At 34.9% G+C, this 23,451-nt stretch overlaps 1 long non-coding RNA gene across 1 annotated transcript in view; it reads left to right on the plus strand.

Moving 5' to 3' along the window:
- LOC136848917 (uncharacterized) overlaps nucleotides 1–23,451 on the plus strand; it is a 220,222-nt gene that overhangs the window by 132,769 nt on the left and 64,002 nt on the right. Inside the window, exon 4 of the long non-coding RNA XR_010856179.1 lies at nucleotides 15,208–15,361. This is a non-coding gene — a long non-coding RNA (uncharacterized lncRNA). The remainder of the gene's footprint in view (nucleotides 1–15,207; nucleotides 15,362–23,451) is intronic.

A 23,451-nucleotide genomic window follows, 5' to 3' on the forward strand; every position in this document is an offset into this window, starting at 1 on the left:
ATGATGATGGTAATGTAAGTCTTTCCCGAACTGCTGAATAGAGATTGGATTAAGTGAAATCCCTAGATTATTTATCCTGCCGCTGGTGGAATATTTAATTTCAATTTGTACCAGTGAAAGTTTAACAGCTGCTTTAACCGTATAACAGTGATGAAAAATTAGAAAATGCAACCTCCCAAAATCAGTCGGGAAAAAGACACCGACTTTGCTTAAAAATCCTTATCTATTTAGTTTTCTCACCTTCGTTTCCTCGCTTTTTCTTTTATAATAAAAAAATAGCCTTTTACTTTATCACGTATCCCAGCTAGACCAAATTTTTGTGTTTTAGTCACCTGACATAAACAGAGAATTTTCTATCTACACCCCTAAGCTCCCCTGTCCTACCTGTCACTAGCCAATTTATCTCCCCACGTTTTAACCTTGAATAAATTACAGGTGCTTATGCTTAAAAAAATAATTGATTACTGAAAGAAATTAAAACCTTAAATTCATAGATCACAAATCAAATACATTTGTTATGGTATTCATTATCTAGTGATTATTTTTTAAATACAGAAATGTAATCTTACATTACTTTTTTAACATTTCAATCAAGCATTACAGGAACAAAGATTAGAGAATATTAATTACTTTGGAAATCACACAGCCGGAAGTGTAACTTTCATAAAGAGGTGTCACGCTGCTAACCAATTTTCTTAAGTGTAGTTTATAAGGAACGACACCTTCAGCAGTTGTAGTACATTATATATTTAAGTCTCTTAACTAACTAGTAGAAAAATAGTCCTAAAGTCTAGTAGATTTCAAGAAACAGAATTTATGGGGCACTTTTATTATTCGTGATCTAAAAAGCTAGAAAAATTATTTTGAAAACCTGACACCCATAAACATGCATGAAGATACTGGACATTTTTTTTTTATCGTTAACATTCCTTTCCGATGTTAGTCGGGCAAACAATTCTAAAATGCATTTTTCCAGCGCTGAGTTGCGGGAACATTTTATCAAAACCCTCGATGACATTGCTGCATGACGGCACTTCGCAAATTTATGCTGAGGAATTTATTTTTTTCCTCGCGAAACAGATTTCATTTGAGTCCTGTTAGGCCTGAAAAAATATTCACTGTTCCTAACGAATGAGACAAACCGCCAGCGTAAAAATTTGTGGCGACGTGAATTCATGATTTCCGGCTGAAAGGATTCGGGAAAGCTTTTTTTTTATTCATCCGCGGTGACTCTCTGGTAGAAAGAATAAGTCGGACGAAAGATAATTTGATTTTTTAAGATAATTTTACCTTTGTTATGTTATGAAAGGAAAAAACGAAATCTGATTTTGCGTAAGAAACACAAAATTAGATTTAAGTTACCAGGTTCTTCAGTGGACTGCTGTATAGTAAAAAATTAATATGGGGAAAACACAACAGTTGTTTCGATGGAACTACTGCAGGTAGCAAATATTTTCTCAGCAGATAGAGTTTTAACCTTTTGCCTCAAAATAATATATGAATTCTGATTTGCTCATTATTAAAAAAAAAGAGATAATATTAATCTTTAAAGTAACTCCTAGCAGCTTATTGCGGAATAATACCGGCAGAGTAGATAATTATATGAAAATTTTCAGCAAAACAAAAGTCATCCAAGCCTTGACGTTAAAGCCTTTTTTAGTTTAGGGCACTCGAAAAAATTGACTTTTTTCCCCCCCTTGCAAAGTGAAATATTTATAAACAATAAAAATACTGTAAAATATTTATCAATGATAAAGAATACCATTTTCGTTTTTTCCTCACTTAGCTGTCTGACCAGTCCCTGTCCTCCGCGCCTTATCATTCTCACAAATCATCTGCAAAACTTCACGATTTATTCGTTACGACTAAAATCTCAAATTTCCAGAACTGTGTAGAAAGCTGCATAGAGAAGTTTGTGAACCAGTTTGGTTTATTTTACTAAAATTTTTTGCTGGGCCGTGTTTATACAATATTTCTTATCGTGCGTCACAAAATTCTTAAAATTTCCATTCCGCTTAAACATCCACAAAATTTAAGGAGGTCAAATAAAATTTTCTTAAAATTGATATCTTGCATTTCCATTCTGAAGTTTAGGAAGCTGCCCATTTACAATGACCAATGTTTGATATTTTTACTCTGTATGATTTCTCAGTGTAAGCATGGCATTATTTACTGTCTAAATCAAATTATGCTGATTTAAAAAAAAAATCCAGTTAATACCTATTTATTCCATGAATTTTACTCACCCATTTAAAAACTAATTTTTTGCGCCCACCAAAATTTACTGAGAAGTTTGCAATTCGCTGTTATGGAGCATAAACAGAGTTAATGTATGGCAGCAATATATGGTTATAAAAAGGGAAATGAACATTTAAGTACATGACGAACCTTATTTTGGGACTACTTAACTAAAGATTTCTCAGATCATGAAGAAATGGATGAATAAAAAAGACAACATTCTGCAGTCATTGTTACTATTACCACTATTGCTTCTAGTATAGCTGCTGATGCCATCTTGTCGATGCTGCAGCAGGCTTTTCTGTCATGTCATGTCCCAATTTTATCAGCCTGCCATTATTTAATTTAATATCATCTCTTTATCACAGAGAGGCGACCGGTATCTCTCAATAGGTTAAAACTACGAATAAGTAAATAAAAAAGTAAGCACCCAGCAGAATAATCTTCATAGTCTTTAACAGCAAGAATACTGTTATATCCACATGAAAATCACTAACTCATTTCGTTAATGAGTTCACGTTGTTCGACGAATTCAATGCTTTCCTCTTCTTCTGTTCAATGCTTTCCTCTTCTTCTGATTTTGTGCTAAAGACTGCAGACGTATTTCCATTAAGAGTCCCTAACATCCGATAGCGTTATTGATTCTACATCTCAGAGATGTTCTCCAAGGAATTGTCAAAAAAAAAAAAAAAAAAACTTTTTCACGTTCCCTATTCATTTCCATTCCACGTGGACACATGGAAGACGAGGGGACTTAGAGTACTTATAAAGGCGTTTCTCACTCCCTCACTCGCATCTTTGCTTCTCAGGCCTCATTGTGGAGCATTGCATTGAACCTTGTGGGTGGCGGTTGTCTAAACATGCATATGTAAAGGTACAGTGTACAATCAGGGCTAGGGGGATTATTCAGTAAATGATACAGTATATAGGTTTTCACTTAGCTTAGACTTACCTAACCGTCACGACAGACTTGAGTTGAAACATGGTTAGTCTCGCAGCCTGAAATAAAGGGATTGAAGTATTTGCCATAGAGGTGTAGGTGAAAAAAAAAAAACTTAATACGGAGTCTTTCCTCAAGATAAGAGTAATGTATTAATAGGAAAGAAAAAAATTGGTTCATATCCCAGAGGAAAAAATAAGCGAAGACAGCATCACTGGGGATTTCTGAATTCTCGAACTGAATAAAAAAAAAAAATACTAACGGAACAAGGGTGACGAGCAAGGCTAACAGGAACATGAATAGTAATGAACTGCTGATCTGTATAACACTATAAGTCGAACGTCTGATATCTTTGTGTGTATATATATTGTATATAAATTTATATATAAATATATATATATATATATATATATATATATATATATATATATATATATATATATATATATATATATATATATATATATATATATATGTGTGTGTGTGTGTGTGTGAGAGAGAGAGAGAGAGAGAGAGAGAGAGAGAGAGAGAGAGAGGAGATTTTGATGTAAGTGTTACAGTAGCCTGATACTGCTAAGCTTCTGTTGATCCTTCAAAAAATGAAAGGTTTCAGGCGACGATATCAGAGAAAAGCAATATGGGTATTGTTTTTAAGATATGATGAAAACCTCTCAACTGAAAATTAATTAAATTTCTCAGAAAGGTGATTTTCAGTTAATTTTTCAATCAATTCCTGGGTGGAAAATACAGAAATTTGAACCAAATCCGAGGAGGCGTACTCACACCTGCTGTAATAGACAAATCTACATTTAAATTATTTTGTATACCACCAGGGAATGAAGGTAAAACAGATACTTAAAATTCTTGCAGAAATCAAAGAATTTGGAGGCTGTTTTATATCCTCTAAAAATGACTTGGCTCTAACTTCTAGTCAGCCTTCAGGGAAAGAAATTGCATGGAAACTGACAAATTTTTAGCTCAGCTTCTATTGGGAAAGCTTAAATGACAGGTGTTCATCTCTATATAAATATTGCTGCGTAACTGTAAATTTGCTCTGGTATTTAATTATGTTTCATATATGCAGTAAGTGATAATAATCTTGGCTTCTTTTTGCCTTCGTTTTAATTTTGAATGTTTTGTCGAATACAGAGTGTTGCATTTCAAATGAGGTGGCTCACAATTTATCTTACTTTATATTTTCACTGTTATCACTAAAGCAATATGCTGGCTTTGTTGTTGCCTTCGTTCGTAGTTCACATGGTTCTCATGTTTGTGACACTTGCGTATAGCTATTGCATCTTCCCTCCTGCAAGGATGTCAGTGTGGTCTTTGAACCCAGGGATTAGAGGCAAATCTTTCTTCTCGTCACCTCACTGTTTAATTAAAATACCTTGTTCTCATCTGAAGACCTACTGACTGCACCCCAATCTCAGTACATATCTCTCCCACAGCAAAGCTCCTTTGTAGCACTGAATCCACACTCGTTAACATTTTTCGAGAAATACAGCTTTGGTGTGGCAGCGTCTCTGATGCCATTTCTATCAAAAAGACAGGAACAGTGGGAGCAATTTGTAAAAGCCTTGCACCCAATCCTTTCATTTCCAAGCAGGTGGCTGGCAACCACTTTTGTTTTGATGCTGTATGCAAAAAGTACAATGAGAATAGTGTCCGCTGTACATGGTTCAGTAAGTTACAGTCTACCATAGGTCATTGTACCTGCCATTGTGAAGTCTTTTCACAACAACTTACGTTGCGTTAGAGACACCTGGTGTCGGATCATAGACAAGATCATGGGATTAGAGTAAGCAACAGAGTTTTACCAAGGTGTTCAACTTTATGAGGAGAGTGTTTATGAAGGAATACACATTATGCATGTCTCGTTCTGCAGAAATACAGTAGAAAGGCAAGCCCGTCAAGTATAGAATGTTCTCATCTTTTATTCGATATTGTGTGCGATGCATTAGCTTTGAAGCGGTGTTATTTTCCTTTGCATCGTAAATAATGTTATAATGGAACATTCTCAAATTTATATTGCATTGGACGTGTGCCACTCCCTTCAAGCTGTAACATTCATACTTTAGTTGCTGATATCTTTACAATTGCTCTCCGTTCGACCCCGCAATCAAAGCAATCATTTTATATTGAAGCTTTAGGGAATTAAACATCTGTGTTTTGGAAAATACAAAATTGACACGTTAAAGGGTTAATTTGTTTCATTATGGGAGTCAGATGGGGTGCCAATTACACGTAATTTCCCTCTTTCTGTTTTATACTCTCCAATAGCGAGTATTTGAATATAACTGTTTGAAGAGACAGATTTCAGGCTCCATATTTCATAATTAACGTAACGAATCATCAGCAGAGACGATTACAATTTAATTACCATATAGACGTGGAAAATGTTTTTAATTTAATACCACAGTATCAGATTTTTATAGATTTATTTTAAGAAATAAACTTCGATTATCATTAATCTTTCGTTCATGTTCGATTTCTGTGCATTGTCAGTAATATTAATCTTAGTATGACCTGAAAATGTAGTATACTGAACAGTCGCTTTAGGTAACTCTGAAAATGTAGTATACTGAACAGTCGCTTTAGGTAACTAACACGTTTATAGCATGCATGTGTACAGTTAACTGCTCCTGGCAATTATATACATTCTCACTGGGCCCATAATAGTTCGAATAATTGTTCTCAGCATCATGAGAACAGCAATATTCTGTTACAGAGTTCAATATTCATAGAATTGCAACGGGACAGGCTTTGAAGTTTCTTAATTAGAATTTGATATGAAGTGTTAAGAATTAAACATATTTATTGGGCTGAAAAGAATTACACATATGTGAACAAATATAGCAACGAGGGGGCGAATACTGAAAAAAGCACAGTTGCAGCCGATAAGTTTCTGACGCAGTGACAAGTCATAATGAAATTATTTTTTTAAATATCTTAATCATAAATGTCCTCAATGTATCTTAATAAAAGAACTTGAGGGTGGTATTACCAAATGCTTACTGTATGCGAAAGAGATAGTGTGCTGAGCATTTGGTTACACACACACACACACACACACACACACATGTACACACACACACATATATATATATATATATATATATATATATATATATATATATATATATATATATATATATATATATATATATATATATATATAGTATCTCATATCCGTTACACATTTTAGTATCTATATTTTATCAGTACTTTGAGTTTCCTTGCGTAATATTATAAAAGTTATTTTTCAGTTGAGGATAATTTTCTCTCGCATGTACAGTACAGACAAATACATATGTTTCCCTCTCTCACTCTTTATTTCTCCCTTCCCTGAGGCGTGAAATCCAATGCAATTTGTGTATGGTTATTCCGACACTTTACTTCGCAATAGTTGTATGAATAGCAATAACGAAGTGTCATAGGAAAGGCAATTTGTTGCAATTTTGTGTAGGGCAAAACAAAATAGATTTATCTGTACTATTTCATTTTGACAATAGTTATATGGTGCAGTGGAGATATTCTTGCTTTTGGCTAAGTTCAACTTTTCATTGAGGCCTTTTATTTTTGGTCGTTTTGTTTTTTTTCTTAGCATATGACTGAAATGTACAAATAATCAGTAGCTGAATACTTGTAAAATTAAACATGACCATCAACTGTAACTTGACGTTATAAAATATAATACATCCTTTTTTACTACGTTTGTGTAGGAAACAGCTATAGGCCTACGGTATGATGTTTTTTTTTTACTTATTCTTATTGTGTATTTGTGTGTGTGGGCTTTTTTTATTTAGAAATTTTATACTAAACTTACAAAATTGCGTAAATGTAAATGATTTTCCCGAAGGATAACTTGATAGCGCATGAACAGTTAAACTTTTATAAGCAAATTTCTCTCTCTCTCTCTCTCTCTCTCTCTCTCTCTCTCTCTCTCTCTCTCTCTCTGTTAAACATATTGTGACGGTTTCTATTTTTTCTCCGAGGATCTTATATCAACCTTAGGTAATAAAGATATATTTTCCATTCTTAATTCGTGGCGTGCGCTATTTAATTTTCCGTCTTGATTTGAATCCTGCTTAATCGTTGCTTGTAATTTGCTTCTGGTCGTTCACATGTTTCGTGCCTTTACTTACGAGTACGAAAGTAATGTTTGTTTGTTTCTCTGTTATTGCTTTTATTTTTGTGATAAAAATATCAAAAGGCCTCCACCAACCTTTACGTTAGACAGAATTATGTTATGCCATTGTTCGTCAGAGGAATAATACTGTAGCTATCCTCCATTCTTCATATTATTGACATGGGGTAATGTTGGCCCTTCGTCTCCCTAGTATGATTTACCCGATTTTGTCTCGAAAATATCGGCCCTTCGTCTCTCTAGTATTATTTACCCGATTTTGTCTCGAAAATATTGGCCCTTCGTCTCTCTAGTATTATTTACCGGATTTTGTCTCGAGAATATTGGCCCTTCGTCTCCCTAGTATTATTTACCCGATTTTTTCATGAAAATATTGGCCCTTCGTCTCTCTAGTATTATTTACCCGATTTTGTCAAAAATATTGGCCCTTCGTTTCTCTAGTATTATTTACCGGATTTTGTCTCGAGAATTTTGTCTCTCTAGTATTATTTTCCGGATTTTTGTCTCTATTGAAAATATTGGCCCTTCGTTTCTCTAGTATTATTTACCGGATTTTGTCTCGAAAATATTGGCCCTTCGTTTCTCTAGTATTATTTTCCGGATTTTTGTCTCGAAAATATTGGCCCTTCGTCTCTCTAGTATTATTTACCGGATTTTGTCTCGAAAATATTGGCCCTTCGTTTCTCTAGTATTATTTACCCGATTTTTTCACGAAAATTTGGCCCTTCGTCTCGTATTATTTACCCGATTTTTCATATTGAAAATATTGGCCTTTCGTCTCTCTAGTATTATTTACCGGATTTTGTCTCGAAAATATTGGCCCTTCGTTTCTCTAGTATTATTTACCGGATTTTGTCTCGAAAATATTGGCCCTTCGTTTCTCTAGTATTATTTACCGGATTTTTTCTCGAAAATATTGGCCCTTCGTCTCTCTAGTATTATTTACCTGATTTTTTCACGAAAATATTGGCCCTTCGTTTCTCTAGTATTATTTACCGGATTTTGTCTTGAAAATATTGGCCCTTCGTCTCCTAGTATTATTTTCCGGATTTTGTCTCGAAAATATTGGCCCTTCGTCTCTCTAGTATTATTTTCCGGATTTTTTCTCGAAAATATTGGCCCTTCGTTTCTCTAGTATTATTTTCCGGATTTTGTCTTGAAAATATTGGCCCTTCGTCTCCCTAGTATTATTTTCCGGATTTTGTCTCGAAAATATTGGCCCTTCGTCTCCTAGTATTATTTTCCGGATTTTGTCTCGAAAATATTGGCCCTTCGTCTCCCTAGTATTATTTTCCGGATTTTGTCTCGAAAATATTGGCCCTTCGTCTCCCTAGTATTATTTTCCGGATTTTGTCTCGAAAATATTGGCCCTTCGTCTCCCTAGTATTATTTTCCGGATTTTGTCTCGAAAATATTGGCCCTTCGTCTCCCTAGTATTATTTTCCGGATTTTGTCTCGAAAATATTGGCCCTTCGTCTCTCTAGTATTATTTTCCGGATTTTGTCTCGAAAATATTGGCCCTTCGTCTCCCTAGTATTATTTTCCGGATTTTGTCTCGAAAATATTGGCCCTTCGTCTCTCTAGTATTATTTTCCGGATTTTGTCTTGAAAATATTGGTCCTTCGTCTCCCTAGTATTATTTTCCGGATTTTGTCTCGAAAATATTGGCCCTTCGTCTCCTAGTATTATTTTCCGGATTTTGTCTTGAAAATATTGGCCCTTCGTCTCCTAGTATTATTTTTGATTATTTTCCGGATTTTGTCTCGAAAATATTGGCCCTTCGTCTCTAGTATTATTTTCCGGATTTTGTCTTGAAAATATTGGCCCTTCGTCTCCCTAGTATTATTTTCCGGATTTTGTCTCGAAAATATTGGCCCTTCGTCTCTCTAGTATTATTTTCCGGATTTTGTCTCGAAAATATTGGCCCTTCGTCTCTCTAGTATTATTTTCCGGATTTTGTCTCGAAAATATTGGCCCTTCGTCTCCCTAGTATTATTTTCCGGATTTTGTCTCGAAAATATTGGCCCTTCGTCTCTCTAGTATTATTTACCCGATTTTGTCTCGAAAATATTGGCCCTTCGTTTCTCTAGTATTATTTACCGGATTTTGTCTCGAGAATATTGGCCCTTCGTCTCCCTAGTATTATTTTCCGGATTTTGTCTCGAAAATATTGGCCCTTCGTCTCTCTAGTATTATTTACCCGATTTTTTCACGAAAATATTGGCCCTTCGTTTCTCTAGTATTATTTACCCGATTTTTTCATGAAAATATTGGCCCTTCGTCTCTCTAGTATTATTTACCCGATTTTTTCACGAAAATATTGGCCCTTCGTTTCTCAAGTATTATTTACCGGATTTTGTCTCGAGAATATTGGCCCTTCGTCTCCCTAGTATTATTTTCCGGATTTTGTCTCGAAAATATTGGCCCTTCGTCTCTCTAGTATTATTTACCCGATTTTTTCACGAAAATATTGGCCCTTCGTTTCTCTAGTATTATTTACCGGATTTTGTCTTGAAAATATTGGCCCTTCGTCTCCCTAGTATTATTTTCCGGATTTTGTCTCGAAAATATTGGCCCTTCGTCTCCCTAGTATTATTTTCCGGATTTTGTCTCGAAAATATTGGCCCTTCGTCTCCCTAGTATTATTTTCCGGATTTTGTCTCGAAAATATTGGCCCTTCGTCTCTCTAGTATTATTTTCCGGATTTTGTCTCGAAAATATTGGCCCTTCGTCTCCCTAGTATTATTTTCCGGATTTTGTCTCGAAAATATTGGCCCTTCGTCTCCCTAGTATTATTTTCCGGATTTTGTCTCGAAAATATTGGCCCTTCGTCTCCCTAGTATTATTTTCCGGATTTTGTCTCGAAAATATTGGCCCTTCGTCTCCTAGTATTATTTTCCGGATTTTGTCTCGAAAATATTGGCCCTTCGTCTCTCTAGTATTATTTTCCGGATTTTGTCTCGAAAATATTGGCCCTTCGTCTCCCTAGTATTATTTTCCGGATTTTGTCTCGAAAATATTGGCCCTTCGTCTCTCTAGTATTATTTTCCGGATTTTGTCTCGAAAATATTGGCCCTTCGTCTCTCTAGTATTATTTACCCGATTTTTTCACGAAAATATTGGCCCTTCGTTTCTCTAGTATTATTTACCGGATTTTGTCTCGAAAATATTGGCCCTTCGTCTCCCTAGTATTATTTTCCGGATTTTGTCTCGAAAATATTGGCCCTTCGTCTCTCTAGTATTATTTACCCGATTTTTTCACGAAAATATTGGCCCTTCGTCTCCCTAGTAGTACTTACCCGATTTTGTCTCGAAAATGTTGGCCTTTCGTTTCTCTAGTATTATTTACCCGATTTTTTCAAAAAAATATTGGCCCTTCGTCTCCCTAGTATTATTTACCGGATTTTGTCTCGAAAATATTGACCCTTCGTCTCTCTAGTATTATTTACCCGATTTTGTCACGAAAATATTGGTCCTTCGTCTCCCTAGTATTATTTACCCGATTTTGTCTCGAAAACAGTCTTCCATATTCAGGAAAGGTTTCCTTTTATTATCATCGTTATCAGAGCCAAATGAAAATCTCTATCTATTATCAATAAAGAAGGCTTCTACGTCAAGTCTTAGATAACTTTGGTGACGACTTATGTTTTTTCACATATCTTTTCTGCAGGCACATTGTGCGGTATGCTTTCTGGAGTTGCTGGAATGTTTGATAGTATCTCTTTTTGTTGATGATGATCAAAACAAAAGTAAAATTTTTTAGGCAGATTGTTGAAGCATTCTGTGATAAAATTTCTTACTACTTTCATTGAACCCTTTTCTATTTTCACAATATTACTTTTTACCAGACATCTGTGCCCTGCAGAACCTGAAAACCAAAATTTATTCGTGGCGTTTCTTACGCAAAATCAGAGTCTTTTGAAAGTTTTCTCCTGTCGTAACATAACAAAGATGAATTTATCTTCAAAAATCCAATTATCTTTCGTTCGACTTATTCTTTCGAGCAGAGAGTCACCGCAGATGAATAGCAAAGCATTCCCAAATCCTTTCAGCCGGAAATCATGAATTCACGTCGCCACAAATTTTTCCGCTGGCGGTTTGTCTCATTCGTTAGGAACAGTGAATATTTTTTCAGGCCTAACACGACTCAAATGAAATCTGTTTCGCGAGGAAAAAAATAAATCCCTCAGCATAAATTTGCGAAGTGCCGTCATGCAGCAATGTCATCGAGGGTTTTGATAAAATGTTCCCGCAACTCAGCTCTGGAAAAATGCATTTTAGAATTGTTTGCCTGACAAATGTCGGAAAGGACTTGACTCTAGAAATGTTAGCGATAAAAAAGTGTCCGGTATTTTCAAGTTATGTTTATGGATGGTAGGTTTTCAAAATAATTTTTATACCTTATTAGCTTATGAATAATGAAAGTGCGCCTCAAATTTAGGCTTTTGCATAATGTCAGGAATTCAAGACTAATAATCTACTAATTCCTTATGATGCTGAAATGTGAAGCAGTAGAACTGCTGAAGGTATGGTTCCTCATAAATTGCAATTAGGAGAACTGGTTAACATATTAATAAGCGTTTAATGGAACCAATGGTTCTGGTAGTGTGATGTCTAGTGATTTTTTTTGTCTAACCTTAGTTCTTCTAACGATGGATTGAAATGTCAGGAATTAATTTAAGGTTACGTTTTTGAAATCAAGAAAGATAATCAGTAGACAATGATTAGGTTAAGACATATCTGTAATTCATGACCTATGACTTACAAGACATACAGACAACATGAGATAGTATCAACAATCAAGAATTTTTGTTAAATTATTAGTATCTAAGGTTTACCCGAGGTTGAATCCTCGGGCTATAAAGTAGGCTGATGATTGATAACATAGAGGAGCATAAGGATAGGTATAGAGTATTTCATATCCATGTCAAATGAATCAGAGGTAAATTTGGTCTCGTTTGGACAAGAGATGAAGAAAAAAGATTTTTCCCTCTTAAGAATAAGAAGGAAAAGACAGGAGAGGAGGGTAATGAAAACCAACGGAAACCGCCAAGTTGGTATCTTCTTTCCCCCGACTGGTTTTGGGAGGTTGCATTTTCTGACTTGTCATCACTTTTATGAAGTTAAAACAGCTATAAAACTCAGTGATATGAACTGTTATTGAATATTCCACCTAACTTACCATCAATTACTCGACAGCATTGTTAATCTTTTCATAGTTATGCAGTTTAATATTAAAGTTCTGTTATTCACATAAGTTGATTTACTCTTCTGTTTCTGAGAAAAAATTGTCCTTCTCTAAGCAGGATACTCCTTCTTTTAAAAATCCGTGTTATGAACTACTATTTTACATTTTTTCGTATGGGACGGACGAAACGAAAATACTCCATCCGTAGACGAATGGACGAATCATGTAACCGACCCACATTCCACCAGGATGAGGGAAATCGGATTATCGCTCGGACGCTCGGTGTCAATGTCGATTGCATTACGAGGAACCCCCATTTGCTGAGTCTGCCATGGCATCAGTAGATTACGGTTGAGTGCATGGTTCTTTACTTGGGTTTACAAATACAACGTGCACACAAAGTTTCAACTTGTCATTGGTACTGTTATTGTTGTTGTAAATAAGTGTATCGGACCACTAAGTCTGCTAGATTCTCATAAGGTTAGTTTAAATAAGGTCGCACATTACCGGCAAAGTCACCGAACAGGTTACTGCCCTGTTGCGTTATATAATTGAACCCGAGTACACGCACTATGTTCAGCTTCCAAGTACCGTAAACAGCATCTTGAAAGCGCACTAATGTCGTTGCGGTAATGGGCAAAATAGTTCTGTTGGCTAAGTCAATATTTCTATCTTCCTTTCAGTTAAGGATTATAGTGATGATTACCACGGTCATGTCGAGGACAAAATCTACACAGAATTATTTTTGGATTCTGTGCTCATTGGAATCCGTGGTCGATTTCTTCAAGAACCGAAATAAATTGATGTCCCAAAGATCTAAGAGAGAGTTTCTTCAATTTTTATCGTAAGCCTGGAGTAAAAAGACAGCAACAGAAATGGAGTCCACAAAAAAATAACTGTAGCGTAAATATAATTTTAACTCAAGGAACAAGAAATGAAAGAACACAGTTTGCGCCAAAGTCAATATTCCACGTAAGGTTATAATTTCATCAGTAAAACTCCATTACTGATCTCATTGGAAAACTTTACTTTTGATGGACAAGAAGCTAAAAGTCCGAATTATCATTACAGGCGAATATCAGAGCGGGGAGGCAAGAGTTCCAATGGAAACCTGTTTAGTTGGTCATCAAACGCCTCAGTGATTCGGATCGCGTCAGCTTCGAAATCATAAATAGAGATATATGGCTTTATTCTCCGACTGGCCTTTGTGCTGGGATAAAAGCCAAATGAGAACGTAATGTGAAATGCACACATAAATAGACATATGAACACATGCTTACATACCCACCCTTTATATATATACAGTATATATATATATATATATATATATATACATATATATATTATGTATATATACATATATATACATATATATATTATATTATATATATATATAATTATATATACTGTATGTATATATACATAAATACATACATATATAATATGGACACTGATCCACTAATGAGGCCCCTGTTCAAAATTCTTGCGTAATATACCTAATCCATACACCTACGCGAAAGGCTCTTCAGCGCTGTATCGAACTGATCTGCGCATACTGTTCCATTCCTTTCATTCTTTCGAACACTCACACTTTCTGGATGTGAGTCCATTCCATTCCAGCGGGTTTTCCTCGTCAGTGTATCATGCACATATTCTGTATTATTTTCATACTTCCTCTAAGACAGTGATACTTAAACTGGGGGGCGCCAGAAGCTTCCAAGGGGGGCACAAGAGGAGTTGCCAGATGGTGCCAATTATTTTTTTTTATTTGTGATGTTACTTACAAAATTGCCAAAAACGTTATCGCTGCTTCCACATATTTTCTAATCACTATCTCAAAACATGCCAAAAATTCAAAATATAAGTCAATTTTAATTTCAAATCTTGTTTATGAATTGTCTTTTATTGTTATGATAAGTATAATAGCATACAAATAGACAGCATATTGTTTATAGATTATAGTTGGCAAAAATTTCAGGGGTGGGGGGCGTGGGGTCTATACATAATGCAGAGGGGGGCGCAAGGCAAAAAAGTTTAAGAACCACTGCTCTAAGACTTCCATATTATATTTTTTCACCAGTCATATTCTCCACGTGACGAAACTACCTCAAAATTCTCTAATCCATTTTGTTGGCTATTTTAAGCTTTTTACCATTTTTATGTATCCCCTTATTTCTCAGACTCCAAATCCTCCTGCTAGACATTATTTTATGCAAATAATGTATCTCGGTGGTTTCAAAATTTTTTCTCATTTACTTTCAGCATCTACATTTTAGATCTATAAAACGTAGTTGGCTAACCAGTCCCTTCATAAATTCCATCTCTGACCTTATAAATACTGCACTTCTCTTCCAATTTTTTTTTATTTACCTTCCCACATTCTTTGCTTCACTTTAAGCGGCGAGTCCTCTCTTCTCTCACACTACTATCATCCAGTAAGTTTATGCCAAAACACTTTTACTATTCAGCTACATCTACTTTCTCAGTGCCCATACTAATATTCATTGCTCTAGAAAAGTCAGTCAAATTCTGACGTCTTTCGGTTAACGACAGCTTAAAAAAAATATGAAATATAAATCGAGGATCTGAAAACATCCTTTTTAACGCATCAGAATGTTAAAATTCATATCCAAACCTCTTCATTTAATGTTTCCTACTCAAAGCTAACGACTCCATTCGTCATTTAAACAGATCATCCAGACGTGAGTGCTCTTCTCCCTACTTTTCTCCACTTCGAGAGATGTCATTATCCTAATGGCATCTCCTGCACTGCATGTAAATAAAAGAGTGAGGAAGATGAGGGCGGGCAACAAATGACTTAATATGACAGCAACAGAAGAATGCTGTAAGTGTTATTTTTTTTTAATATATTTAATGTATTTAATGCATGAATTTGGATAGAAAACTATTGAATATGGTGTAAAACAGCTGTACAAATGGTGAGAAAAATAATTTCAGTATTTTGTTCACGCCTGTGATCGACGTTTTGTTGTTTTGTTATTTTTATGTATAATTTTCTATTTTTTTTTTTTTGACTGATTCTCAATACCTCGAAAGAATTTTAATTTGAGTCAGTTCTGTCTCGTAACTCATTAACTTGAACGGTCTTTTAACAGACAGAGAGAGAGAGGGAGAATAAATTTGTCCCTCCTATTGTCAACAATTCATGTTAGATTTTTCCCCTTAATTGTTAAGGTCAGTGGAACACGAGACTCAAAAAAGACACCAAAGAGTTTTCCGACATCTATTTGACATCCATAATTTTCATGTTCAGTCAGAAAATTGTGACCCATTATTTTTACAGATGTCTTGATTAGTGTTAACCAAAGATCTCATCTTAAACACGTGCACCATTTTTTCAGTGTCTGTTATTAGTAGTCACATAAGAAGAAACAAAGTCATCAGGGTCATGCCTGAATGGTTGACTGGAATAACAAATTCATATCAGTTGCATAAAACATTATATTACTGTAAAACTATATATACAGTTGTTTGTTAGGAGGTACTAATCATTTGACAGCTTTTACAAAAACTTTATCATTTTCTGTGTCCAAAGATTACAATTCAACTCTCCACGTTCGATTTTGAATTATTTTATGTATCTTACTGACTCATGCAAATTGCAAACTATTCTCTATTCAAGTTCACGATAATGCTATTAGTGCATGCGAGGTCACGAGTAATGTAGGAGGTCGCAAATAAGGGATAATTTTGACAGTAGAATTATTTGAATAAACTACTAATGTCAATAAAAGATAGCATCCAGTAAGAGAAAGCAAGTAGTGCATGAAGTCATCAAGATTACACTTTTTAAATTTACTGCATAAAATAAGCTTTTTTTTCTATCCATTTGGTTGTATGTCAGTACCTACTAAAATACCATGTTTGGTAGGGTTTGTAGAAAATGAAGGCAGGCTTATTCAAAATATAGTGCTCTGGTTGAAATGATTATATTAATTTCTTTCATCCTTTGCAAGAGAGAGAGAGAGAGAGAGAGAGAGAGAGAGAGAGAGAGAGAGAGAGAGAGAGAGAGAGAGAGAGAGAGAGAGACCCCTTCACATGAAAGAACTTTAGAAGTATACATTTCCAGTAGGTGAGGAAAATAATGTCCTGCCATTTGTTATTTATCTGAAATATCGTACGGAAATGTTCAGTTGCTTTTATTGGCGCAATAGGTTCCACCGCTTCCGAAACATATAGCCTCTCTGCATTATAGCCACTTTGCGATAGTGAACCGAAGTTGGGGAGGGAACATTAGCTATGATTTTGACCTCTATCAGATATTTCAACCGATAAATTTTGCACTGTATTCCGTCCGATTTCATGGATGTTTGGTTACAAATTAAAACTTGGAAAAATACCTTATAAATCTCTCTCTCTCTCTCTCTCTCTCTCTCTCTCTCTCCAACGTTATGCTTTTATATTGTTTTTCGTTTCTGTTATAAAATGAAAAATCGTCTATCTCATGAATGAATGGTTGGCTGGAGTAACATATCCATGTTCGACGTTTTTTTCATTCTCATGAAACATATAAGTATATATATTGTTGTTTGTTAAAAGGTATTATCCATTTGATAGCTTTTACAAAACGTTCATAATTTTCTGTGTCCAAAGATCACTTTGCAACTTTTCACCTTCGTTTTGAGCTAATTTTCGTTTCCTACGACGTGTCTTTTAAGCCAAGAAAATTCGACGTTCTACGTGTCCAACTTACAGTTGCCCAGACCATGCAAATAGCAAACTATTCTCTTTCCGGGGTGGGCGATAATGCTAGTATTCCATGCGAAGTCACGAGTAATGCAGCGAGGCGCAAATAAGGAATAATCGAGTTTAGCAATAGAATTATTTGAATAAACTACCGAAGTTAGGGAAAGCCAGTATCCAGTAAGAGAAAGCAAGAAATGCGTGAGGTCTTCAAGACTATACTTTTGAAATTTATCACAAGTAAGAAAGTGTTTCGTTTTTATTTCATCCTTAATGGCTCATGTTAGTGCGTCCTAAAATGTCACATTTGCTAGGGCTCGTAGAAAATGAAGGGTGAAATATAAAATTGCTTTTGTTGAAATGATTGCACTCACTTCTTGCACAGAGAGAGAGAGAGAGAGAGAGAGAGAGAGAGAGAGAGAGAGAGAGAGAGAGAGAGAGAGAGCAAGCCGTATACATACAAGTATTTTAAAAATATGCATCCCCAGTAGAATGCGAATAATAATGGCCCGTCATTTGTTATTTTTCCTGATACATCGTTGGGAAATTGTTTAATTACTTTTATTGGCGCAATAGGTTCCACCACTTCCGAAACATTGTAGCCTTTCTGAATTATAGCCACTTTGCGATAGTGAACCGAAGTTGGGAAGGCAACATTAGTTATGATTGCCCTGTATTCCGTCCGATTTCATGTGCTTAGTTTCAAATTAAAACTTGGAAAAATACCATGTAAAACTCTCTCTCTCTCTCTCTCTCTCTCTCTCTCTCTCTCTCTCTCTCTCTCTCTCTCAGCGTTGTGCTTTAATATTGTTTTTCGTTTCCGTTATAATATGAATAATCGTTCAGCTCATGATTGAGTGGCTGGCTAAAGTGATCTCCGTGTTCGACGACTTTTTCAGTTGCTCGCAACTTTATGTTGCTGTAAAACTCTATATATTGTTCTTTAACAGGCACTATCCATTTGACAGCTTTTACAAAATGTTGTAATTTTCTGCTTCCAAAGATTACTTCGTAACTTTTCACCTTCGATTTTGATTAATTTTCTGTTCCTACGACAAGTTGCTGAGGACAGGAAAATTTGACTTTTTAGGTGTCCAACTTACAGATGCCCAAACAATGCAAATAGCAAATTATTCTCTTTCCGGGGTGCAAGATAATGCTAATATTCTGTGCGAAGCCACGAATAATGTAGGAGGTGACAAATAAGGAATAATCGAGTTTGTCAGTAGAATTATTTGTATAAACTACTGAAGTTAGGGAAAGCCAGGATCCAATAAGGGAAAGCAAGAAATGCATGAGGTCGTCAAGACTCTACTTTTGAAATTTAACTCGAGTAGTAAAGTTTTTTTTTTTATTTCATATGCTGTAAAATATCAGTTTTGGTAAGGCTCGTAGAATATGAAGGTTGGGTTATCTGAGATGTAAGAATGCTTTTGTTGAAATTATTGAAATTATTCTTTCCTTGTTTTCAAGAGAAAGAGAGAAAGAGACCCATATGCATACAAGTGCTTTAAAAATATGTATCCCCAGTAGAATGCGAAAAATAATGGCCTGTCATTTGTTATGTTTCCTGATATATCGTTCGGAAATTGTTTAATTACTTTTATTCGCGCAATAGGTTCCACCACTTCCGAAACATTATAGCCTCTCTGAATTATAGCCACTTTGTGATAGCGTACCGAAGTTGGGAAGGGAGCATTAGTTACGATTCTGATCTCTAATAGGTATTTCAACCTCCAAATTTTGCACTGTATCCGTCCGATTTCATGAGTGCATTTGGTTACAAATTCAAACTTGGAAAAATACCATATAAACTTTCTGTCTTTTTGTCTATCTGCCTTTTCACCGCAGTGCAATAATGTTGTTTCTTCATTGCTTTAAAACTTGCAATAAAAGCTTTTTTTTTAGTTTGAGGTTAGCTTACATTGTTAAAATTAATTTTCGTGATTCAAGTCACACCACAGGGGAAATGAAATTCCTTCAAAAGTGTTCATTCCTCCATGAAATTGACCTAGAAAACAATATAGAGAGGTTACACTGGAAAATATATTTTTCAGTAAAAATATATCTATATATGTATGTATAATATATATATATATATATATATATATATATATATATATATATATATATATATATATATATGTGTGTGTGTGTGTGTGTGTGTGTGTATAAACTTATATATATAAGTAAAATTGTAACTTATTTGTCCTCTTTTAAAAATCTTATTCATAGCATTCAGTTTTTTGCGTTTTTTTGTAAATATGCAAAATATACAAAAAAAGTCTGTACACATATCTTTAATGCAGAAAATCTGTGAACACCAGAGAAAGAACCGGCGTTCCTCTGGTATGTTAGAGACCAGCATTTGCATTTTGACCGCCATATCTCAGGAAGGTGTGCAGTTTCCGTGTTAAATTTCCGCTTCATATGCAGTTTGATCCTTATCACAACGCTTCCTCCAGCAGAAATCCTCACAAAACTGTAACCAATGGGAATTTTGCCAGCGAAATTGCTTCCTTCTATAGATGGAATAAGAAGTAACGGTAATCTTGGAATTATCAAATAACGGGTTAGACGTAATTCCTCAAGACATTTTACGTTATAATGCTGTTTCAGATAATACCACATTTTGGCCGTTGTGCAACGAATGTTTTATGTTAACGTTAAAGTATAATTTTACCGAATTATACTTTTAAGTATCCTAATGCACGAAATTAGCATAGTTCATTCCACAAATTAAAATGATGAAAAAGGGGAAGTATTTCATTTCTAAATTTATGAGAGAGGGAAATCACATTCAGTACTTGTGTGTGTGTGTGTGTGAGAGAGAGAGAGAGAGAGAGAGAGAGAGAGAGAGAGAGAGAGAGAGAGAGAGAGAGAGAATAATACTGATATATTCAAGTTAACAGCCCAGAGATAAAACTTTCAGGAGTTAATTAAGTAAATGGAATTTCGCCACATATACTGAACTGAAGTTACTGTTCACCTTCACCCTAGCCATGAAACTTAAAAGAAAAAAAAAAACAGTAACTGTGCTAGACTAGTTATTAAAGCTTTAAGGACACCAATAATGCTTGAGAAACGTCTGTTTAAAGTATCCCTTTCATTCTTTATTGATAAAAGTAATGGAAAATTTCTCAAGAGGAATCCACGTAATAAAGACCATTTATTGCTAGCACTTGATATCGGATTCTTGGAAATGATATAACTGGTTGATTTCCAGGTAAACTGCTTTTCCAGGTAATTATAGATGAAATTTCAGCACCAAAACTCTAAAAATAAGTCTTTGTGTGGGAGAAGAGATCCAACTAATTCGGAACTAATTAACGTCATATGATGTCCCCAAAAAATTTTCTTACGCCTGTTGTCAGGTTTATGTTCATTGTTTATAATTTTGGACATAAAACTGTATAAAACTGATTACACACACACAATATATATATATATATATATATATATATATATATATATATATATATATATATATATATAATATATATATATATATATATATATATTTATTTATTTATATATATACAGTATATATGTAGTAATAATGCCCTCTTAACTTTCTCGAATTCTTCGCGCTTTGTTTGGATACGCTTGTCACTACAAAGCCTTAAGATCCAAGTGGAAGAAATATGAAGAATTCGAAAAAATTAAAAGGACATTGTGGCTATTAAAATTACATATGTATCTTGTAAAAAGTGTGTGTATATATATATATATATAAATATATATATATATATATATATATATATATATATATATACACATATATAAATTATATATATATAATGTATGTGTGTATGTATATATGTGTGTGTGTGTATTATATGTTTGTGTGTACTATGACTAGGCCAAGAAAATAGAAGGAAATGAAGGAATACACTGAAAATGCGTAGGACAAGTATTTACGGTGTGGAAAAATCCCTTAAGATGTGTAGAGAAAAAAATTCAGTTTGCCATAAGGTCTTAAAACAAAAGAACCAAATGGAAGATGTTATCTGAAGAGTATACTACTTTGTATATGATGTAATAGTGTTTTGAAGGATAGAGAAAAACAAATTTCAATAAAGAAGGAGGGACTGTTAAGAAAGAAAAGTTTGTAATTAAGATACTGAAGACTGGAAAAGCATCTTGGAATAGATGAGTTATAAGTGAGTTGTGGTTATTAAGTGAGTTTAACCAGACCACTGAGCTGGTTAACAGCTGGTGGCCTGAAGGATTAGACTTATTTTTACGTGGCTAAGAACCTACTGGTTACTTAGCAACACCTACAGATTGAATCCGAACTACATTATGACGAGAAATGAATTTCTATCACCAGAAATGAATTCCTCTAATTCTTCTTTGGCGGCTCGGAGAGTCGAACGGGGCCAACAGCATGCCAGTCGAAAGCTCTCCACTCCTCCAAAGACGAACTGAGAGGTTGTGGTATAATGGTGAGAGTAACTAAGCAGATGACTAATAAACGTAAATTGTGTCTGCAGAGTTGAGAGGTTGGGGGTGGGGGATGTGTTCTGAGAAATGAGCAGGAGAAATAAGTGTTTAGTCTCATTAAAAAGTAGATGATTGGGGTGAGAGCATGCATTTTAGACCCATAACGTTACGAAGTACATCTGGGAAGGCTCATGGTATGGTTTTGAGAAAGAAAGACAGTTGGAGCATTGACAGTAGAGAGCACTGGAGACACAGGCAAAAAAAGGAACTTAACTAATTTTGGACTGAATGAAACACATGTTTAGAAAGTTGACAGAAAATGTAAAATGCTATATGAGTAATTCCTGGACCACTCGTTGAGAGCACTGATAGATAGGCCAAATGAGGAAGGGGATGAACACATATATTGAGGAGCGAAGGTTTTTAGGGTCATTGGGAGTTTTCATGATAAAAATGACGTTTATTTTAGAATATATAAATGTGAGTTTGTTACAGAAGTGGCTTTAAAGCAAGGGTGCGTTACTTATCCATACTCGTATCGAAGGAAGCGTAAGAGATTTTGGAGAGAGACTGCAGAGTGACTTAGGTTTTCCATAAGGTACTGTGTTATTAACTGAACTACAAATACAACGTTTGCAAAAGGAGGCCAATAATGATATATAGAGACAAAGAAATGGGAGGAATTGTAGTATTGTAGAAATAAGTATAGATAATTCTTGAAGGTATTTGCCAGTAAAGACAATAGGTGATGGTTGGGAGTGAGTCTCAGAAGAGTGATATGGATATTCACTCCTGTTTTAAAATGTGTTTTCAAAACAACCTTTCGAAAGAGAGTAGAGCGCACAGATTTAACAACGATTTTAGAGGCTCTGTGTAATGAATTGTGAATTTCAGATGCTACAGGGAGTAAACGCATTTAGTTAAAACCTTTTCACTGGGACAATGGATCACTGTAACTGTAATTCAAAACTACATCGATAAACGTGCTCTTTTTCTACATCTTAATTTCATGCTAACATAGTAACTACGGTAATGTTGACAATAATGCCAAGTCTATAAAAATACTAAAGCTAACAATACATATTTCAAACGTAGAAATTTCAAACTTAAAAAGACATTTACATACGATCGCTACCAACTACAGGGTTCCCCACAAAAAACCAGGTAATTTGGTATAGTTTATTTAATTGTTTGAAACAGACAACAGTTGTTGTTAACTGAAACATTGTTAAAACAGAACAAAAACACAAATGTTAGATGTGGTGTTCAAAATGCTTTCCGTGGGCAGCTGCACAACGACGTAGACGGCCAAGCTTCCATTAAGAGTTTTTAAGGACTGTAAGTCTGCGACCTCTCTCCTCTGTAATTGAAGTTGAAGTAACAGTAAACCCCACATGGTAAAATCCATTACGTTGAGACCTGGACCATTTGAGAGACATTCGTTAGGTTCAGTGAAGTTAGGAGTATTGGCTCTGAGCCAGCCAACACTGTGCAAAATACATAATGTAAATCTAAAATTTCCTTGTTTTTGTGGGGCACCCTGTACAAATAATTACACAGGTTCACACATCAATTGTGTCTTTAAAAAGAGTAAATACAAGTCATTTATTCTTTCCAAGGGTTCAGTTGACTCTTACGTTGTCACCTGAGTTCGTAACACCTACTTACTGTTTTTGAGGGTATGATTATGTGTAAAATACGTTCTGCATGGGAATTTCAGATGGAAATCCCTATCTGCCTTTCCCAGGGAAACCAGATCAGAGACATTACACTGCTCTTTATTTA

Source organism: Macrobrachium rosenbergii, chromosome 20 (assembly GCF_040412425.1).
Source record: "Macrobrachium rosenbergii isolate ZJJX-2024 chromosome 20, ASM4041242v1, whole genome shotgun sequence".
NCBI lineage: Eukaryota > Metazoa > Arthropoda > Malacostraca > Decapoda > Palaemonidae > Macrobrachium > Macrobrachium rosenbergii.